This window comes from Bidens hawaiensis, unplaced genomic scaffold (assembly GCF_021521415.1).
Source record: "Bidens hawaiensis isolate Kalapana, Puna unplaced genomic scaffold, B.hawaiensis_p1.1 tig00020106_1, whole genome shotgun sequence".
Lineage (NCBI taxonomy): Eukaryota > Viridiplantae > Streptophyta > Magnoliopsida > Asterales > Asteraceae > Bidens > Bidens hawaiensis.
In genome coordinates, this window is record NW_027493056.1 from 294723 (window position 1) to 313981 (window position 19259).

At 36.2% G+C, this 19259-nt stretch overlaps 2 pseudogenes across 1 annotated transcript; one reads left to right on the forward strand and one right to left on the reverse strand.

The window, feature by feature from the left end:
• Positions 1-5256: 5256 nt before the first annotated feature.
• On the reverse strand, positions 5257-8502 carry LOC143559885 (protein neprosin-like; annotated as a pseudogene). The gene is made up of 8 exons (XR_013140013.1): positions 8342-8502; positions 8175-8261; positions 7864-8099; positions 7616-7777; positions 7392-7445; positions 7163-7309; positions 6773-6884; positions 5257-5342 (listed from the first exon to the last, which is right to left on the reverse strand). The product of XR_013140013.1 is annotated as a protein neprosin-like (transcript).
• A 4525-nt stretch (positions 8503-13027) lies between these two features.
• Positions 13028-15765, forward strand: LOC143559871 (FT-interacting protein 4-like; annotated as a pseudogene).
• The last annotated feature ends 3494 nt before the right edge of the window (positions 15766-19259 follow it).

Consider the following 19259-nt stretch of genomic DNA (forward strand, 5'->3'; position numbering starts at 1 on the left):
CCAAGGGTGGAATACTCAGACCCACAGGCCTCGCGCCGAGGGTGGAATACATAGACCCACAGGCCTCGCGCCAAGGGTGGAATACTCATAAACCCACAGGCCTCGCGCCAAGGGTGGAATACTCATAAACCCATATGGCTACGCGCCATACTAAAAGGTTCGGCCACGAGCCGCGCAAGCACCTGTGACATCATTATTATTATCTGGCCGTTTGTGCCTCCATTATTATTTTGAAGACAAGCCGGGATAGTCATCCTGCGCAGAAGAGGCCCTTGGCCAGTCATTATCATCATTATTACAGCTCATAAGTCGCAATGCGCGCAGGCTCTCATTATTCTACAAGCTCGTAAGTCGCCTCACGCGCCAGCTTTATTATTTTACAGCTCGTAAGTCGCCTTGCGCGCCAGTTTCATTATTCTACAAGCTCGTAAGTCGCCAAGCGCGCCAGCTTCTTTATTATTACAAGCTCGTAAGTCGCAATGCGCGCAGGCTCTCATTATTCTACAAGTTCGTAAGTCGCCTCACGCGCCAGCTTTATTATTTTACAGCTCGTAAGTCGCCTTGCGCGCCAGTTTCATTATTCTACAAGCTCGTAAGTCGCCTCGCGCCAGCTTCTTTATTATTACAAGCTCGTAAGTCGCAATGCGCGCAGGCTCTCATTATTCTACAAGCTTGTAAGTCGCCTCACGCGCCAGCTTTATTATTTTACAGCTCGTAAGTCGCCTTGCGCGCCAGCTTCATTATTCTACAAGCTCGTAAGTCGCCTTGCGCGCCAGCTTCATTATTCTACAAGCTCGTAAGTCGCCTCGCGCGCCAGCTTCTTTATTATTACAGCTCGTAAGTCGCCATGCGCGCAGGCTCTCATTATTCTACAAGCTCGTAAGTCGCCGCGCGCGCCAAGCTTTATTATTCTTAGCTCGTAAGTCGCCGCACGCGCCAGCTTTATTACTCTCAGCTCGTAAGTCGCCTCGCTCGCAGGCTTTTATTATTCTCAGCTCGTAAGTCGCTTCGCGCGCAGGCTTTTGTTATTATTATAGCTCATAAGTCGCCTCGCGCGCAAGCTTTATTATCAGGCCCCGCGCCAATATTATTATGATGCGTGCTATATCTTATTCATACTAGTGCACCATCATCATCATAAGGATCACAACATGTCACCATCATGGAGAAAACCTCCCAAAACTCAAAGACAAGGCCGAAGAAAAGGGAAGAAACCGCCTCACGATCTAGCACACCTTATAAAGTCCAGTGCTCCACCTAAAAGCTTGCACGCCTAGGAGCAACACTGGACTTGGGGGGCTTGTCGGGGTATAGTACTAAGAACCCTAATTTATTGTGTTTTGGGCTTATTTTATTATATGGGCTAATACATTTGTTTTTGGGCTGAGGGGTTTTGTGGAGGTAACCCTAACTGGGCTAGGCCCATTAGGGTACCATGATGGTGGCCATGAGGCTCCCTATATAAGGAGGTCTCCACCTCCTTATCAAGGGTTGGCAAACAGCTCAATAAGAGCCACCACCATATTTTTGTGTCTGTGAACAAGAGATCCTCTGGATTTCTTAGCGGTCACCTCCACACCCCCAAAAGTCACAGCAGATCACAGCAGCGGTCGGAGCAGAAGCAAGCAAGTCGTGGTTCGTTCATCTCGAAGTCCGTGGAAACATCGTCATGGGTCAGGTCAGATTCATTTCACGTTTCTACACTTAAATACAACAAATTAGCATAATAAAACAAACACATTGTGGTGACGAACCTACACAAATTCGGTTGGTACTGGGTTACATCACCGAAACTAAACCAAAAAATAATTACATTAACAAGACCCACGTGCTGACGCTTTGAAACTATGCAAATTCGGTCTGTATCGACGATACCGAAACCAAATCATAAACATAAATTAATCCATCTTGGATCTAAGATTGACTAAGGGAGGAGAGTCGGGTTTTTAAGTATTTGTATTATATGAATTAAAATGTGTAAGACTTTGGATTATTTCATTTTTGCCATGCTAATAATATGTATTTATTTTTCTAGGTGTACACATTTAGATATCAACGACTTGTATGGCTATGTTTAATTAAAATACATAACTTGATTAAGATCAATTAAGGCTACATTTAATTAAGATTGACTATATAGTAAAATCTACAATTTTTTTCTTTTTCCTTTTTTTTTATGAAACGGCAATTTATTAACGCAAACCAAAAAGACCCTGCAAACCGAAACTAAACCAAAAAATAATTACATTAACAAGACCCACGTGCTGACGCTTTGAAACTATGCAAATTCGGTCTGTATCGACGATACCGAAACCAAATCATAAACATAAATTAGTAAGCCTAAGGAATATATTAAAAATAACTTAATAAGCATATTTAAAGGTAACAATGATAATTTTATGATTAGCTATAAAAAAAGTAAATGAGGGTTATTAAAAGAACAAGTATTATCATATAATTTAAATAACTAAAAAAATTTGTGAAAGATGTAACAAATGAGACTTGAGACTTGAACTTGCACACCCTTTGTCAATACCAAGTTAAGAAATTTGGAAACAACCACTTGACTATAACATTATATTTGCTATTACTCCGAAACAATATACTAAAGCATCTAACAACAAGATTCTACAAAGTTTGTGACACCAACCACTTGATTTTTATCTGTATATATAATTAATGGGTGGATTACAAACGGATAATCCAACATAATTAAATAATCATAATTACGACAAAACTTTCGTTTATACGTTGTTCTTTCCAAAAACAATGAAATTGAGCGGTAATGTTGGTTTAACCACTACTAGAAGTCTGTCGATAATCAGTTGGTGATTACCAACCATTTATTTTAATTTACATTTCATTGATATGTAATGGTTATGATTACCGACTATTTATTTTAATTTACATTTTCATATTTTATGTAACTGTTTTCTGTTAGGGTTGTTGCGGGGATTCCCAAATGTAAGGCCTCGAACCCGAGCACTTTACGTAACGTTGGATGTACTTGTAAATACAGTATAGTAATCAGAGTGAATTAAAACTTTCACGAAAGCATTCAAATTAAACAATATTAATTTAAACATAAATCAATAATGCCAAACATAACATAAATTTCGACATAACATTCCATAACATAACATTTATTCCTCTTCTTCAAATGTTGGTCTCTTTATTTGTCATGTGTGCTTTTCAAACTAGTTGTTCAACTCTAATTACCCATATGCATACTAAAAGTCAGTTAAATTAAGTGAGTTCTACTTTAACAAGACACGGATTATTCATACACATACATATATACACATTCGTATCCGAAATTACTATTCTACACATAATCTACACTTACATTATTTCTTATTTTCTTACGTTCTACAATCTTCACAAGTATTAGAAGGGCTTGCTCCAAAGAAACTAATCACTACCTCGTAAGGGCGTTGAGACCATAGCATGTTACACGAAAGCGCCGCTTTCTCTGTAGTATTGTCACACAGCTGCCCGCCTAGAAGAGCCACTCGCTCTGTAGTGACTCCTTTCATTCTCAAAGTAGCTGTCTCCGTCCCGCTATTCCTGCTTCTGGAATAGAGTAAGCTTTTCTTCCTTCATTGATGTAATGTTTTCTCGTTTATCGGGAATCGCAGAACCCATAATTACCTGCCACTGTTGGGCTGAATCGGGTCTCTCCCGTTGGTCGATTGTCCGTCTAGTGAGTTAGCGTTGATATCCCATCACCAGAAAGACGTGTTTTCCATTTTTGAAATAAAGCAAGTAAGCCTCTTTGTCCCTCCCGGTTCGGCAGCAGAAGCATTCTCAGCTCCCGAAGAAGATGAAGCTACCGAGATAGGAATTAGGAGCGGCCAGATATATTATAAGGATATGCCACCCTAGTTATCACACAAGTATTTCCGGTGCTTGTTTCCTCGATTCTTACGCGCATATTATAAGAGTCTTCCACCCTAATTCTCATATAAATATCATAAGGTTCTGACACACTAATTCTCACACAATTTTTATAAGAGTTTGCTACCCTAATTCTCATACAAACATTGTAAGGGTCTGTCACCTCAATTCTTACCATTCTTGCCATTCTAACAATTCATACATGCAACAAAAATAAACACACATGAACACAACCTCACAATACAAAACTAGAAGGGGATTCAAAATAGACACATAGGAAAAGTCAATAGTTAAAAGGAAATATCATTAAAATTGAGATTATTAAGCATTGTGGACCAAAAGTCGAAATATAAGTGGATTCAAAAGTCTAATAAAAGGAATTACAAAGATTTTCATAAATTCGTAGATTGCAACGCCGAATTATCAAATCCTAAGAATCAAAGAAAGGTTGTGGCTTGTTTCTAACACCATTAAAATCCAAAATCTCATTATCTCAAACCTGTATGTGTGAAAGAATAACAGCAAGACGTGAGATTAGAAGGAAGTGGAGGAACATAAAAGTGCTATATGAGAGATTGAACAAAGCCACAATTTACACAAATTAAAAAATACGAAAATTGGATTTTAATAATCTCAACTTTATGCACGATAATAATCCCAACTTTGAATATAGTTGTCACTGGTCCCAACTTTCACACTATTTGTTTTCATTGGACCTCCGTTAAAAAAAACTTAACGGTGTTAAGTTTTTTTCAAATTTCAAACTAATATTTTAGGGTTTTTGATCGGAATGAGTATACGAATCGATTGATGTAAAAACTTAACTCGAAACAACGCTTCAAACAACTTGATTTTTGTTAATTAATAGTTTAAACACCGGAAATGAAGCATCTTTTAGCCGTTTGGACCACTGTTTGGAGGTAAGTTATACATCAATCGAATCATATACTCATTCTGATCAAAAGCCCTAAAATATTAGTTTGAAATTTGAAAAAAAACTTAACGCCGTTAAGTTTTTTTTAACGGAGGTCCAATGAAAACAAATAGTGTGAAAGTTGGGACCAGTGGCAGCTATATTCAAAGTTGGGATTATTATCATACGTAAAGTTGGGATTATTAAATCCAATTTTCCTAAAAAATAAATGAGAATTACTATATAAACAATTGGACAAAGCAGGTAATAAGGTCTCTATTTGTAATCCATCATCAAAAGGAAGTATAAAAAAGCTCGATCAGAAGGGTTGTACACTCACAAAAAGTTATACTAGAAAATCAAAGGCGCAAAGATCATAAATATGGAGTCTACAAAAGGCAAATCTGTATAACTCTAATAACACCTCCACACAGCATCGAAGACGATTACGCGTAGCGTTGAGCAAAGGACCGCTCCACACTAGAAAGATCAATCTCGACAAGTGCAAGTAAGAGACGAAGGCCTGATCCAGCTGTTAACCACAAAACGTGTGAAAGACCAAAATGAGATCAACAAACTATGATTTGTAGTGTAGGAAGCAATGTAAATTCTTGGATTATGGATTTCGATACTTCATTTCATGCTACCCAAAGTAGTGGAGCACTTGCAAAATTTGAAGGAATGTGATTTGGTTAAGGTAAGACTGGTGAACAATGATGTTCTTAATGTTACAAACATGGGTGACGTGGATCTTGAATGATGTTTCCAAGCTTAAATAAGCAATTGATTTTTGTTGGGCACTTTGATGAACATGGACATGATGCTAAATTCGGGAACGAGCAGTGAAAAGTTGTTCAGCAAAATCTTTTCATATCACAAAGAAGAAAGAGAGGTTCGCTTTACATGGTTGATTATCTGAGAGAGATACCCTCCCAGTTCAGAAGACCAAAGTCTGGTCCACAAAGTCTAATGGGCAAGAGAAGGTTTGTTTGCATGAGACAAATCTAGAGCCGTATGTCAAGTTCATGTTGAAGGTGTTCAGATGTATTTAGAGATTCCAGTCAGCAGAAGCACTTGCAGCTAGTTAGTTAGTACGTTAGCCAAAGTTACCAGAACAATGGTTTAAGAGAACCAATATTCCGGTGGTCAAAATCTCCACAAAGGATTACCAACATATGGAAAGTGGTGTTTGTTTTCAGGGCATTCCAGGATCCGAGAGTTTGTGTTAGAAGAATCCGATAGGAACAGAGGATGGGCGAGGGACATTATTAGTCATGACTGATGTGTTGGAGCTTAGAGAATCTAAAATAGGCCTTTAGGTTAACTGATGAGAAAGTTGTTGCAACCAAGATGAGGAAAATTATAAGGTGTATGAGTGTTCACAGTGGATGACAGTTTAAAGATTATTAAAGCCCTGTTTGTTTTTGCATCTTTTCTCTGAATAGAGGAAAACGTCTGATTCGGTCAGACGTAATCAGACGTGGGGCTGTTTGTTTTTTTCTTGCGTTAAGAGGTTCAGCGTCTTAATAGCATCTGAACCAGTAAGAGCTTTTAGTGGGTCTGAAAACCTCTTAACCCAAAAAAAACATACGTTTGTCTCCGGCCTCCATTAACTTCTAACCCGGAGACTAGGCTCCATCTCCGACGACTAGAGGTTCGTCTCTAGCCTCCACCTCTTAATGATTCAGATTTCAGACATTTGAACCACCCCTTAACATTCAGATGTGGTATTCAGATTCAGACTTAAATCTCTAAAAAAAACAAACGGGGCCTAAGTTTGCAAGTGGGAGATTGTTGGGTTTTGTAGCCTTGATTTTGAGCTTTGGTTTTTGGCTTAGGAGTTTGAATATTTTTTATATAACTCACTTTCCCCAACCCATCTTGAGGGAAATGGCCACTGCCCATTTGCGTAGTCGAATGTTGCCCGTTTGTGCGTTTGTTAATCACCCCCCCCCCCCACACCAAAATCTAACTCTGATGCACTCTCATTTAAGAGTGAAAAGAGTGAAACCGGCCAGTAACCTACTACCTCTCCATCTAAGGCCATCCACCAGTCTCCTCTTTCTGTGTCCCACTAACAATATAACAAAACCTTATGCAATTTGCACTTTGTGCTTCAATACACATGGAGCACTAAACCAGTCATAAAGTCTCAGTAGTTTTATAGTTGTTGGTTTAAGGTGATTTGTTGGAATTTATAAATTTGGTTGGAATATGTTTTTGGAAAGAGAAAAAAATGCCATAGATATATTCTCCCCACAACTATATATTCCTTTTAAACCATAACATTAAGAAGATGATTTATGTAAAACTATTTGAGATACATAACTAAGAAATTAGAGAAATATATACCTTCCAGATAAGTATGGTGATATCATATTGAGAACCATCAACTTGTGAAGTAGGAGATATAATGCCCCCGAGTGCAATCTCATTATTGGTTTGAATAAACCCGGGACACTTAAGATTGTAGCATCCTGTTGTTAAATAGCTATCACTCTTTCCAAATTATAAATTATAAAATCATTAACTTGCTGAATTGGTTAAGACAAATACTATTTACAAATTTACATAAACTTACAGTCCAGTAGATGAAGAGTCTCGTGTTGTTGTCTCCGTTGAACTCGGGATACACCTATAATTTCAAAGTTGTTGGAAGACCTTTCAAGTTAAATGTTTACTTCGTTTTAACAGTTTAATACTTTATTTTGTGGGTCTTTGTTATGAGTTATGATTGTAAGATATGTAAAGTTGATTACATGTTTACTTATTTAAGACGATAACTTAAATGGAAAAGGAACTAACATGCCAACCAACTTCAATAGTATTCAAATTTGGATCAGAACCTCTTGATATCCATAACTGACTTAAACTAAATTCATTTGGCTCTTGAACCTTAGGATTCCACAGATTAAATGTCGCTTGTGTTCCATAATAAATCGATTCATCAGTTGTTGCATGTGCATACTAACAAAAACATAAATACTAGATTAGAAAAGTTAAGAAAACAAGATTTGGAATACCACATGATAATGCAAGGCTAAAAAGGTTACCTCATGGTCGTCACCCACACCGTTGAGTTTCTTCCCATAACTTTCGATAGAATCGGCTCTTAGTACATCCTCTTTCTTTGTCCTTATAATGGGGTTGTCCCTTTTGGGCACTTCCCATTTGAATGCCACAATTGAGAAATTGCTTCCTTTGGTGATGATGTTAATATTCTAACTTTCGAAGCACTCATTTTTATGTTGTCTTCATTTACCCAATTAGGATAGTACTTTGGCCTCATCTATATATAATCACACATTGTTCCTACTATTGACAATCAGAATACATATGAACATATGGTAAAAAGGAATCACACCTTAATGGTATGATTATTTAGTAGTGGGTGATTAAAAGCTGGCTGGTGAGCGATATGAACGCAATCTATTATATCACCATCGGGACTCTGTTCAAAGAGTTCATGATATTAGCTAAAATTTGACAAAAGGAATGATAAAACTAAGAAAGAAAAGAAAGAGAATAGACCTTGATGGATTTAACCGGAGGTTTATTTAGAAGATTCAAATGCTTCAGAACCTTAACATTCTCCAAGGAACCGGGAAACATACTTGCGTAACATAAATGTCCCGTAGTAAACAAATACAACACCAGTGCAAAACGGAAAAGTAGCTTTACCTTCATCATTTTTCAAGAGCACTTGCTTAATTTAACTGCAGAAATACCAGTTTCAGTTTCTACACTCTTGGAAAAAAAAAGAAAAATTATAGATGCATACCGACCTAGGAAATGCAGTTGCTTGCCATTTCAAACTTGCCATACATGGTGTTTATATAGGATTGAAATGTGGCCTAAAATTCAAAGAGTTTTAAGACTATGATATATGATTTCGTAAGGGCGTAAACAAGTGACTCGGAGCTTGTCTAAGCTTGATGATACCGAATCCATGGTAATAATCAAATGGCTCAAGAAACTCATAGTTTATCCATAGGCATACAAACTGAAATTTGTCTCTTCTTCGGACACGCAATTCCGAAAGCTCCAGTCGGGCACAACTACGAATTAGGAAAACATTCATCTCTATGCGAGCCAATTGAACAGCCAAAGCTCTGATACCGAATCCCGGGTAATAATCAAATGGCTCAAGATTAACTCATAGTTTATTCATAGGCGTACGAACCAAAAGCTTCTGTCGACAAAGCTTACAATCATTAACAATTCATCAATCAGTTGACTAAACAAAAGACCTAATAACCTTATTTATAAATATCAATGAAACTATGGGTCGGGCCAACTTAATGGACCAGATGCTTCCGCATCACTCAAGCTAGCTGGTTTCATTAAATTAGATAGCTTGAGTTTGATCTCGAGTAGTTCAAGAGCAGCGACATGTTTTCACCCATATGATTTTTGAATTACGATGGGATTATTAGTCTATTTTCATCTTAATTAAAGAAATTTATGTCATTTCCCACGTTTAAAAGAGTAGATATATTGGCATATACTAGGTTCATTTAACTTTTGAAAGACTTCATTTTTATACGAAACCTTATGTCAACTGTTGGGTTTCCGATTTTTCTATGTACTACAACTTCTACATTAATATAAAAAAAATCACAGCTTAATAATTACCTTTACAAATTTTCTTAAAGTTGTGGTGGAAAAGTTGAATTTGTGTCATTAACCCTACTTTCAGCAGTAAATCGATCGCAAACAGCCTTTTGCGGCAAAAATGTTATTGGGCTATTTTGCTATTTGTCGACTGCCACTTTACGTACTACAAAAGAAAAAAAGCATCACCGAAGGCAATATTTGTCGTTAATCTTGGTTACCAGCAAGGATTTTATGTTAGTCGGTAAATCATTTGCGAAAGATTACCATCGGATGATACTAAGGAATCGCTAAGGGTCAATAGTACCGACATTTATCGATAACTGTTGTAAAGTAGTCAGAGGTGCTTGTTTCCAAAGGATTACTAACGGATTGTTTGCAATGAAGTGCTGGCAGCATTACATCGACGAATATCGATATCATTAAGCTTAACCGACGACATGTGCCCTTAGAATTCGTTAGTAATACTAATTAACTGAAAACAAATAATTAATTAATTCTATAAATATTGCCCAAATATACAGAGGGGTACTGATGATGGTCTCACAACAACAGACGACTAAGAAGTCTGAGCAGAATTCAATCCAAAATTTTGTTCTTAAATTTGTGACAATTTAACGACGATACTTTCATTATCTTGAGACCGTTATCGATTTGTATCATTTTCAACATTTGCAAAACATTTTTTTAATGCGTTCCCAAGTTTCAATTTTAATGAAAATTTGAATTAAGTTAACAAAATTCTTTTGTGAAGTAACGTTTCCCATCTAATATTAACTAAATAATCATTAATGTGTTTAGGACTTTAGGCAATAGTGAAATTTCAAATCACCCACCAAGTCGTCAACATGTAGCCTCAAAGCTTGGTAAAAGGCACGTTGTAACCTTTCCACAAAGTCGATCGATCGGTTCAACCATTTTACAATGAGCCTCCAAAGCCTAGTTGAGAGCGCACGATATGAAAAGTATGATCTCTGATTCTACGTTGGCATCATACAATGTTTTGAAGTCATAAGGTACTTTTCTACGGAAAAAAAAGGTTAAGATTTCATGATCGGAATTGCATTAAAAGTTTAGGGATGATATTCTAGCATAATGCACAATTGAGAATAGAAGCTAGTTATACCAATAAAAAATTTGAAGTGTATAATAAAAGTGAGAAAACATACCCATAAAGAATTAATACACTTGAATATGATGTTTTTTATATGGTAAAAGAAAAGAGGAGAAACAATGGTGAGAAAATATATGATATTTGTGAGAAACGAGATAAATCTGATTTTTCTAAGGAACAGGATATGCGATTAGTGTAGATCGCAAACATTCACGTGCAAGATCCAGCAACCGGTCACCGGTCACATCACAGTATACATTAGCTTTTCATATTGTAATCTTAGTTAGTTCAGGAGACAAGTAAAAAATCGAAGTTTTAATGAAGAAATAATAGGTAAACGTTACTAAGTCTTTTCTGAATTTTAGTTTTTCTTCACTATTTTATCTAAACTTAATTATGCAATAACAATATGAAATTGATAAAAACCTTTTTAATCGTTTGAAGTTTCCATAACAGTGGGGTTTTGAAAGAGGATTGGGATTAATTGATGAAGTTACACACTTTTTCTAAGTGTTGCGGCTGTTTATATTGTATTCATTTTTTAACTCGTATAGCATATGTGTTTCTAACCTAGTTAAAATAAATATATATGGATAAAGATGAGGAAGAATATAAGTATTTGTTTTAAGTTTTCAAAGGCTGAGTAACGTTTAGAGGGTAAAGATATACTTATAATTTATTACGTAAATTAAGTAGCATAAAAGACAAATTTGCCCTACTTAATATCATCATTAATTAACGACGCAGACCATTAGTTTAGTAGAATTTTGACTAGTTTTTTTCCATACATTTCATGAAAACATATTGTAGAATAACAACCGTCTACAAATCCATTATAGCTTCGACTTAGTTTTCTTTAATATAAATCCATTACAAATTTAATCGGTAAAAAAACACGAGTTTAAACCCTAAAGAAGTTCCAAATTTTCAATAGTTATTTTACAAGAGAACAAATATCGGAAGCAAAACAAGAAATACCAGCCACTTTGGAAGTAAAAAAGAAAATTTTATGATAGACTAATTAACCTTACACGAATGAAATCGCCTCGCTTGCCTTTTGTAAAAAAGGCTTGCGTACCTTGTTGCTTACCTCCCTTTTTTATTGTTGTAAACACTATTTTTTAATAAACGATAAATAATAACTAATATCCCTTTATTTCAAATCAAATAAATAGGATTTATGAGCGTGATATATTTATGAGAAATAACAAATTAAAATATCTATATAATATGATTATTTTTGTTTCATCCTTAATCCAACTAAACAATTCAAGTTTCTTCAACTTACACACATATATAAAACGGGCTAGCATTTATAGGCTTAAATAATAATTTTTAATGTGTATATTTACGGGAGCTTATTTAAGTTTTTGTTTTTAGTATATATATTAGTTTGTTATTATACTTTTTTTGCGTTTAGGTATTTTCAATTGAGATGTATAGGTTTTTCAGATTTTTAACGAACAAAAATACACGAACACGAGCATGTTGATTTTTTTTAAATGGACAAACATGACCACAAATATTTGTCTAATGAAAAAGGGGACGTTGATGTAGTTGGCGATGACGGGTAGTATCGAAAGTTAATCGGCGATGGAGATGATAGACCAGCAATGGAGAACATGTAAAGAAGATAAATTAAATTAGGGTTTGAGGATAAAAGTATTTACCAATAAATAAGATTTTATAACCCATTTGAGAGCTATTAGGGTTCGGTAAGACCCATAAACCGTGGAAATTATTCTTTGATTATAAAAGAGTTTCACAAGTAAATGAGATTTTATAACCTATTTAAAGACTATATGGGTTTGGTAAGACCCATACCCGAGATTTCGGGTAAAATGCATGAGAAGCCTCTATTTAGAAATCAAGCAATCCGGTGGCTCTAGAGAATGAGGGGAACAACCTGAGAGCGACACATAGGATTTCATGGTAGGCAATTATAATGATAGTTAGATTAGTTACAAAAATCTTAAGAGTTAAGATAGAACTACTTGAAATGTTCTTCCCACAAAATAAGGAAATTTGTTATTTAACGTTTTGGAAGACTTATATTTTTCGTTAATTAAATTAAAATAAAACAATAATTGTATCGATCGACTTTTAAAATCATTTAATTTGCTACCAAATAAATCATTCTAGCATATATAACATCAAGCCTTGACCAAAGTGTGTTTCAGCCCGTAGTGTTAATGTTTTACTTATAAAATAAACAATTAAGATCCCTACATATTTTACTAATTGTTTGATACGTACGTATAATCATGTAACAAATATTAGTGAATACATGTGTAACATGTGACACTATGACAGCCAAATAAAAGTGTGTGTACATGTGAGGTTGATAGTTGGTTAGTCCAAACTCAACTTTGAAAAAATATTAACAAGCTAAGCTCGAGCTTTAAACGAGCCAAACTTGTTTGCATTAAATAAACAAATTTTGAGAAATAAAGAATTAAAAGTGAAATTCATAAACAGTCATAAGTCATAACAGTTTCTCTTTCCATATCTTCCTGACACTCTATGATTATGATTATTCTCTGCAGAATTACTGTTAATGGTACACACTCTTCATCACCATTGCAATATCTCATATAATACAATTAATTACTCTGTTTCGTTACATTCCCCTTATTCTTCCTCAATTTCCTTATCTTCTTTATCTCAATTTAATCACTCAACGGTTACAATTTCAAAATCTTGATCTCAACCCACATCCCCTGTTTATCGGATTACCCACAACCGCCTGTAACGGCTCTGCATTTATAAAACCCACTTCAATCTCATCCCAATTTCACTTCCAAACACCCTCATTTCCTTCAATGGCAAGACAAAATCAAAATCAACCCCAAAACCAAAACCAAAACCAAACCCAGAACAGTAATAATAATGTGGCTCCTGACGAGTTCAATTTACGCGAAACCCGTCCGAGCTTAGGCGGCGGACGGGTTCCGGGTAACGAACGATTCGGGATCGCATTCGATCTCGTGGAGCAAATGCATTACTTGTATATTCGAATTGTCAAAGCAAGAAACTTGCCGCCAAAACAAGGTGATCCCGAGAATACCCCTGATGCTTACGTTGAGATTAAGCTCGGTAACTTCATTGCTTGCACTAATCATTTCGAAAAGAACCCGAACCCTGAATGGAACCAAGTGTTTGCATTCGCAAAGGATCGGATTCAGTCGTTAACGATCGAGTTAATGGTTAGGAATAAGGATGTGGGTGAGGATGAGGATAGCTCAATTGGCGGGCTTTCGTTTGATATCACTGAGCTCCCGGTTCGGGTCCCGCCCGACAGCGCGTTGGCGGCGCAATGGTACCGGTTGGATAATGCGAGTGGCGGGGAGTTAATGGTTGCGGTTTGGATGGGGACTCAAGCCGACGAGGCGTTCCCCGATTCGTGGCATTTTGATTCGGTTTCGGTTGATGGTGATGGGGTTTCGAGTATTAGGTCCAAGGTGTATTTATCGCCTCGGCTTTGGTATGTTCGAGTTCATGTGATCGAGGCTCACGAGCTGCAACCGAATAGTTATTATAACAGTAATAGACAGCCTGAGGTTTATGTCAAAGGTGCGGTTATGAATATGGTTTTGAGGACTAAGGTTTCGGGTAAACCGAGTTGGAATGAGGATCTGATGTTTGTTGTTGCCGAGCCGTGAGTAGTAAATGGTTTAATCTTGAGAAACATACTCGAGGCGAAAACGGGGAGGTTAATGTAGTCGAGTTAAACAGTAAGACTCATATTCGAGTGTGTTTGGACGGCGGGTATCATGTTTTAGACGAATTGACTCAGTATAGTACCGATCTTCGGGCGACTCATCGGCTACTTGGGTCACCGAGCATCGGCGTGCTCGAATTGGGGATATTAAACGCTACCGGGTTAACCCCAGGGAAAGCGAGAAACGGGCATGGGGCGGTTGACGCGTATTGTGTAGCGAAGTATGGACAGAAATGGATCCGAACGCGAACCGTGATTGACTCGTTAAACCCGAAGTGGAACGAGCAGTATACGTGGGAAGTTTTCGATCCGTGTACGGTTATCACGATTGTCGTGTTCGATAATAATCATTTACAAGGGGTGGATAGCGGGGGCGGGAGTAAGGATTCGAGAATTGGGAAAGTATGAATTAGGTTATCGACGCTTGAAGCGGATCGGGTGTACACGCATTTGTATCCGTTGATCGCGTTGCACCCGTCGGGTGTGAAAAAGATGGGGGAAATCCAGCTCGCGGCGGTTCGGTTCACGTGCGTGTCGTTGATGAATTTAGTGCAAATGTATTCGCAACCGTTGTTACCGAATATGCATTACATTCACCCGTTAACGATGCTCCAACAAGACAGTTTGAGGCACCACGCGACTCAAATAATGGCAATGAGGTTGAACCGAGCCGAACCGCCTTTGAGGAAAGAGGTGGTCGAGTACATGCTCGATGTGGGTTCGACTATGTGGAGTTTGAGGAAGAGTACGGCTAATTATTGTCGGCTAATCGAGGTTCTGTCGGGTCTCGTGTGGTTTTGCAAATGGTTCTACCACATATGCGTATGGACTAACCCGGTTCTCACGGTTCTCGTGCACGTTTTCTTCTTGATCGTCGTGTACAATCCGCAATGATTTTTAGTTTTATGTTTCTTTACATGTTCGTTATCGGGGTTTCTAAGTATCGGTCGCGGGCCCGACACCCGCCTCATATGGATATTAAGTTATCCTACGCGGATAGATTGAACGGTGACGAACTCGACGAAGAATTCGACTCGTTTCCTAGTTTGAAACATGGTGAGGCGTTGAAGTTGAGGTATGACCGGCTTAGAAGTGTGGGGGCCCGGATTCAGAGCTTGATTGGTGACGTGGCGACTCAAGGGGAGCGGGTTCAGAATCTGGTCACATGGCGGGACCCGCGAGCCACGGGTATGTTTTTGGTGTTTTGTTTTCTGATGGCTATTGTGCTCTACATGGTCCCGGTTAGAGGGGTTGTGGTGCTGGTCGGGTTGTTTGTGATGAGGCATCCTGGTTTAAGGAACCGGCTACCGTCGGTACCGATGAACTTCTTTAGGAGGTTGCCGGCGAGAACTGATGGGTTGTTGTGATAACTTGATATTGTTATCGGTTAATTTCATATAGGTATTGTCTGATTATAAGATTTTGATCACAGACTAGGTTTATGAGATGGCTAGTTTTGTTTTATGTTTATAACTATAAAATCCCACTAGTTGATGACTTTGTTTGGACCCAATATGTTATTTACAAATTGATGTTTTAAAAAGTTGTGCTGAGCAAATTGGACAGAGTAGATCCAAACCGGACCAACAATATATGTTTATGTGAAAATGTTAAACCAAATAATATTTCAAGAAGTTGGGCTGGGCAAATTTCAGGTTGGTACTTGGTTCGGTTAAAACAATTTTTTTGGTTTCGGGCTTGGGCTAGGGTTTGGGCTTCGGCTTGCACCGAGAAAGAGAGAGTTGGAAGATTTGCGATATGGGCAAGATGACGGAAGTTCGGTTAAAGACTTGGCGGTTGTGAGAGATAATCTCGCCATCTTGTTGATGAAGGTAAAATTGGAATCGAAATATGAATATGACAATAATCTATTCTTTTTCTCTTCAAATATTTCCGATTTTAAAGGAAAGATAAACACACAAAAAAAAAAGAAAAAAAAGAATTCCCCCTTCTCTTCTCTTCTCTTCTCTTCTCTTCTCTTCATTTCATTTCCTTTCTCTCCCTTTAAAAACTATAGAACACCATATTAATTTGTTTATTTCCTTTCAAATCTTGTCTCTTCTTTCTAAATGTTCTATTAAACGTGTGCATGGATCGGTAAGGGTTTTCAAACGAACAAGTGTAAGCTGTAAGGATTTTATTAAAGCCCTTGAATTTTAAATATGGTAAAGTAGCTCCTGGGTGGGGAACGACCCCCGGGGTGGGTGTCGCCTCTAACAACAACACAGAGCAACACCAATTACAAAATAGTTAAACAATCTCAACCGAAATTCACTACGGTTGAGAAAATAGTAGCGTCCCAAAATTATGCTTGTATATGCATAAATCTACTATTTTAATAAACAAAAACCATTGTTATGCAACATGCCATCTAATTGTTTAATTTTTTGTCAAGTGGCATCATGATTGTTCAATTTTGAAAGTCATAACTATTTAATTAAAACAAATAATAAATATTTTAAACATTTCATATTAATATACATTTATAACTTTTTAGTAGTAAACTAAATAAAGTAAAAATATTAGAAGTAAAAGAACTCATGTAGAACTACTGAAACTCAATTTAGTGTGTATAAATTTATGTTGTATACTTGTATATTTTTATAGTTTATTAGTGATAGGTCAGAATGTGCCACGATTCGTCTTTACTCTGAGCAATACGAAAATGGTTCATTTCATTTGATTATTTTTTATTATTAATCATATATTAACTTTTTTATATGCATTGACAACTTTTGTTAAAGTGACATATAATTTTATAACCTGAAATGCATGAATTAGAAAAAAGACATAAAGTAAGTCACACAAGTTTATTTTTGTTAGTTATGGATGGTTAATAATTTAATATCATTAAACCCTCAATTTAAATCATTTGGTAATTTTTTTACCTGTAGAAACTCTTACAGTTGTTAGTTCAGTAGCAAACTATGTAGAAACTAACACAACAATATACTTAGAAGCAGTTTGTTTACATTTTTCAGATCTTGTGGTTTTTCAAGAGTTTTGATCTATTTATATGATTATTAAAACTTGAAGAACCAAAATCATATAATAAGATAATGAATGAAACTTAATTTTTCAAACCCGTGTATTTATAACTTAGTAATGAATATATCGACGAATAGATGTATTTTATGCGATTTAAAAAACAAAAAAAACAGTAATATAAGGTAATTAAACTTTTAGTAAAATATAATTTTATAACGAAACTAGGATGTCACTCGGCGCGTTGTGCCGGGGTACATCGGTAAAATCTGATCGTTAATAAAACCCAAGCGTTGTCGGTATCGGGCGTTGAGAGGCTAACTTGACGCGAATTTCTTCGGTTTCGATCACGTGTTTTATATATCGGAACTAAAACAAATAATATATATAAAAAATTGAGGTTGACCAATGAGGTGGCGATGGTTGGTAAAACTCCTGCATTGGTAAAACCTGAGTGTTGTCAATCTCGGGCGTTAAGATGGCGAGTCTACGCAAATTCAGCTGGTCTCTGTCGCGTTTGTTACGGTAATTAGAACTAAATAAAAAACAATTTGGCATTTGGTCGTTCCCGTTACGTTCGTTACAACCCTTAAACTAAAACAATATGCGGTGAGTCAACGCGAATTCGGTCAGCAACCATCACGTGTGTTACGATACTGAAACTAAACAAAAAAGAAAAAAACAAATTAACATTCGATTGATTTACGTTATTTTCGTTATGTTACCCAAAAACAAAAACAAAAAAACATAAACAATAAAAAAATTAAAATAACCACTAAATTGACGCCAAGTGACTCAATCAAGTCTTCACCACATCTCATATGTCACATCTCACTTCATTCCTCATACAAACATATATTTTATTTTTCTTTTATTCTTATATACTCGCAATTTTATAAATATAATTCCTAGTGGCTCTATATATTTAAAGAATTAATATTCTTAAAATTAAAAATTTGAAAGATATAATACATGTAACATTAAGAGTTTTAAAGCATTTACTGAACAAAAGACATAATAACTTTAACGTAAAATAACAAAATATGTATACTCCCCTATCGTTACTAATAAAAGTACGTGTAAATGACGTTCACGATGGGAGTGAGATTGATATCGTGTTTGTATTGAAATACCGAAAGTGATACAATACCGGTTGGGTACCAGTAGGGCAAATTTATTAAAACCGGAATTCATAAAAACAAATACATCTACCAGTATTGATGTTGGTCAATTCGTATTAGTTTGTTACAGTAAAGGTAGTCGGTAAAAATTATTAATCCCCAAAAATTATTTATTTTTTAATACAACTATGCTTTTAATAAAACTTATTAGGCTATGTGTAGTGTAGGGGCTATAACTGGGGGCGAATTGTGACACGTGACGCCCAGTCAGCATGGAGTGGAAATTTGTTTTTGGGGTGTAATGGTGTAGGGGCTACAAGTTAGGCTCACTGTGTGTTTTTTATTATTTTCTTTTTATAACTAAAATAATTAAATAAAAACCAATTTATTTAAATAATTAAATAAAAATGCATTAAAATTAAAAAGAAATACAAAAAAATTAAAAAACACAACTAATAATGAATTAAAATTAAAAAAAATACATAACTAAAAATATTAAAAAACATAACTAAATAACATACTAATATCCATAATATTTGCGCATTTTTTCAATTCGTTGTCGTTGCAATAATGCGGCCTCTTCGTGTGACCCGGCCGCTTTGAGGGATTCGTATTTTTCACTCAATTCCCGCAATTCCAACATTTGGTCAATCTTTTCGTGTTATTTGTTGGTTTCGTTCATGACTTCGTTGAGTTCCTCGACTCATTTTTTTTGTTTTTGGATGATTTCTCTCATGGTAGCGGCGACTTCCACGAGTGTCGGTTGGTTCGGGTTGTTTGTAGGATTCATTTTGCTAAATTTTTTGAAGAAGGTTTATGTTTATATAGATGTGAAATGAAGAAGAAGGATATGAAATGGAGAAGGTATATGTTTATATAGATATATAATATATT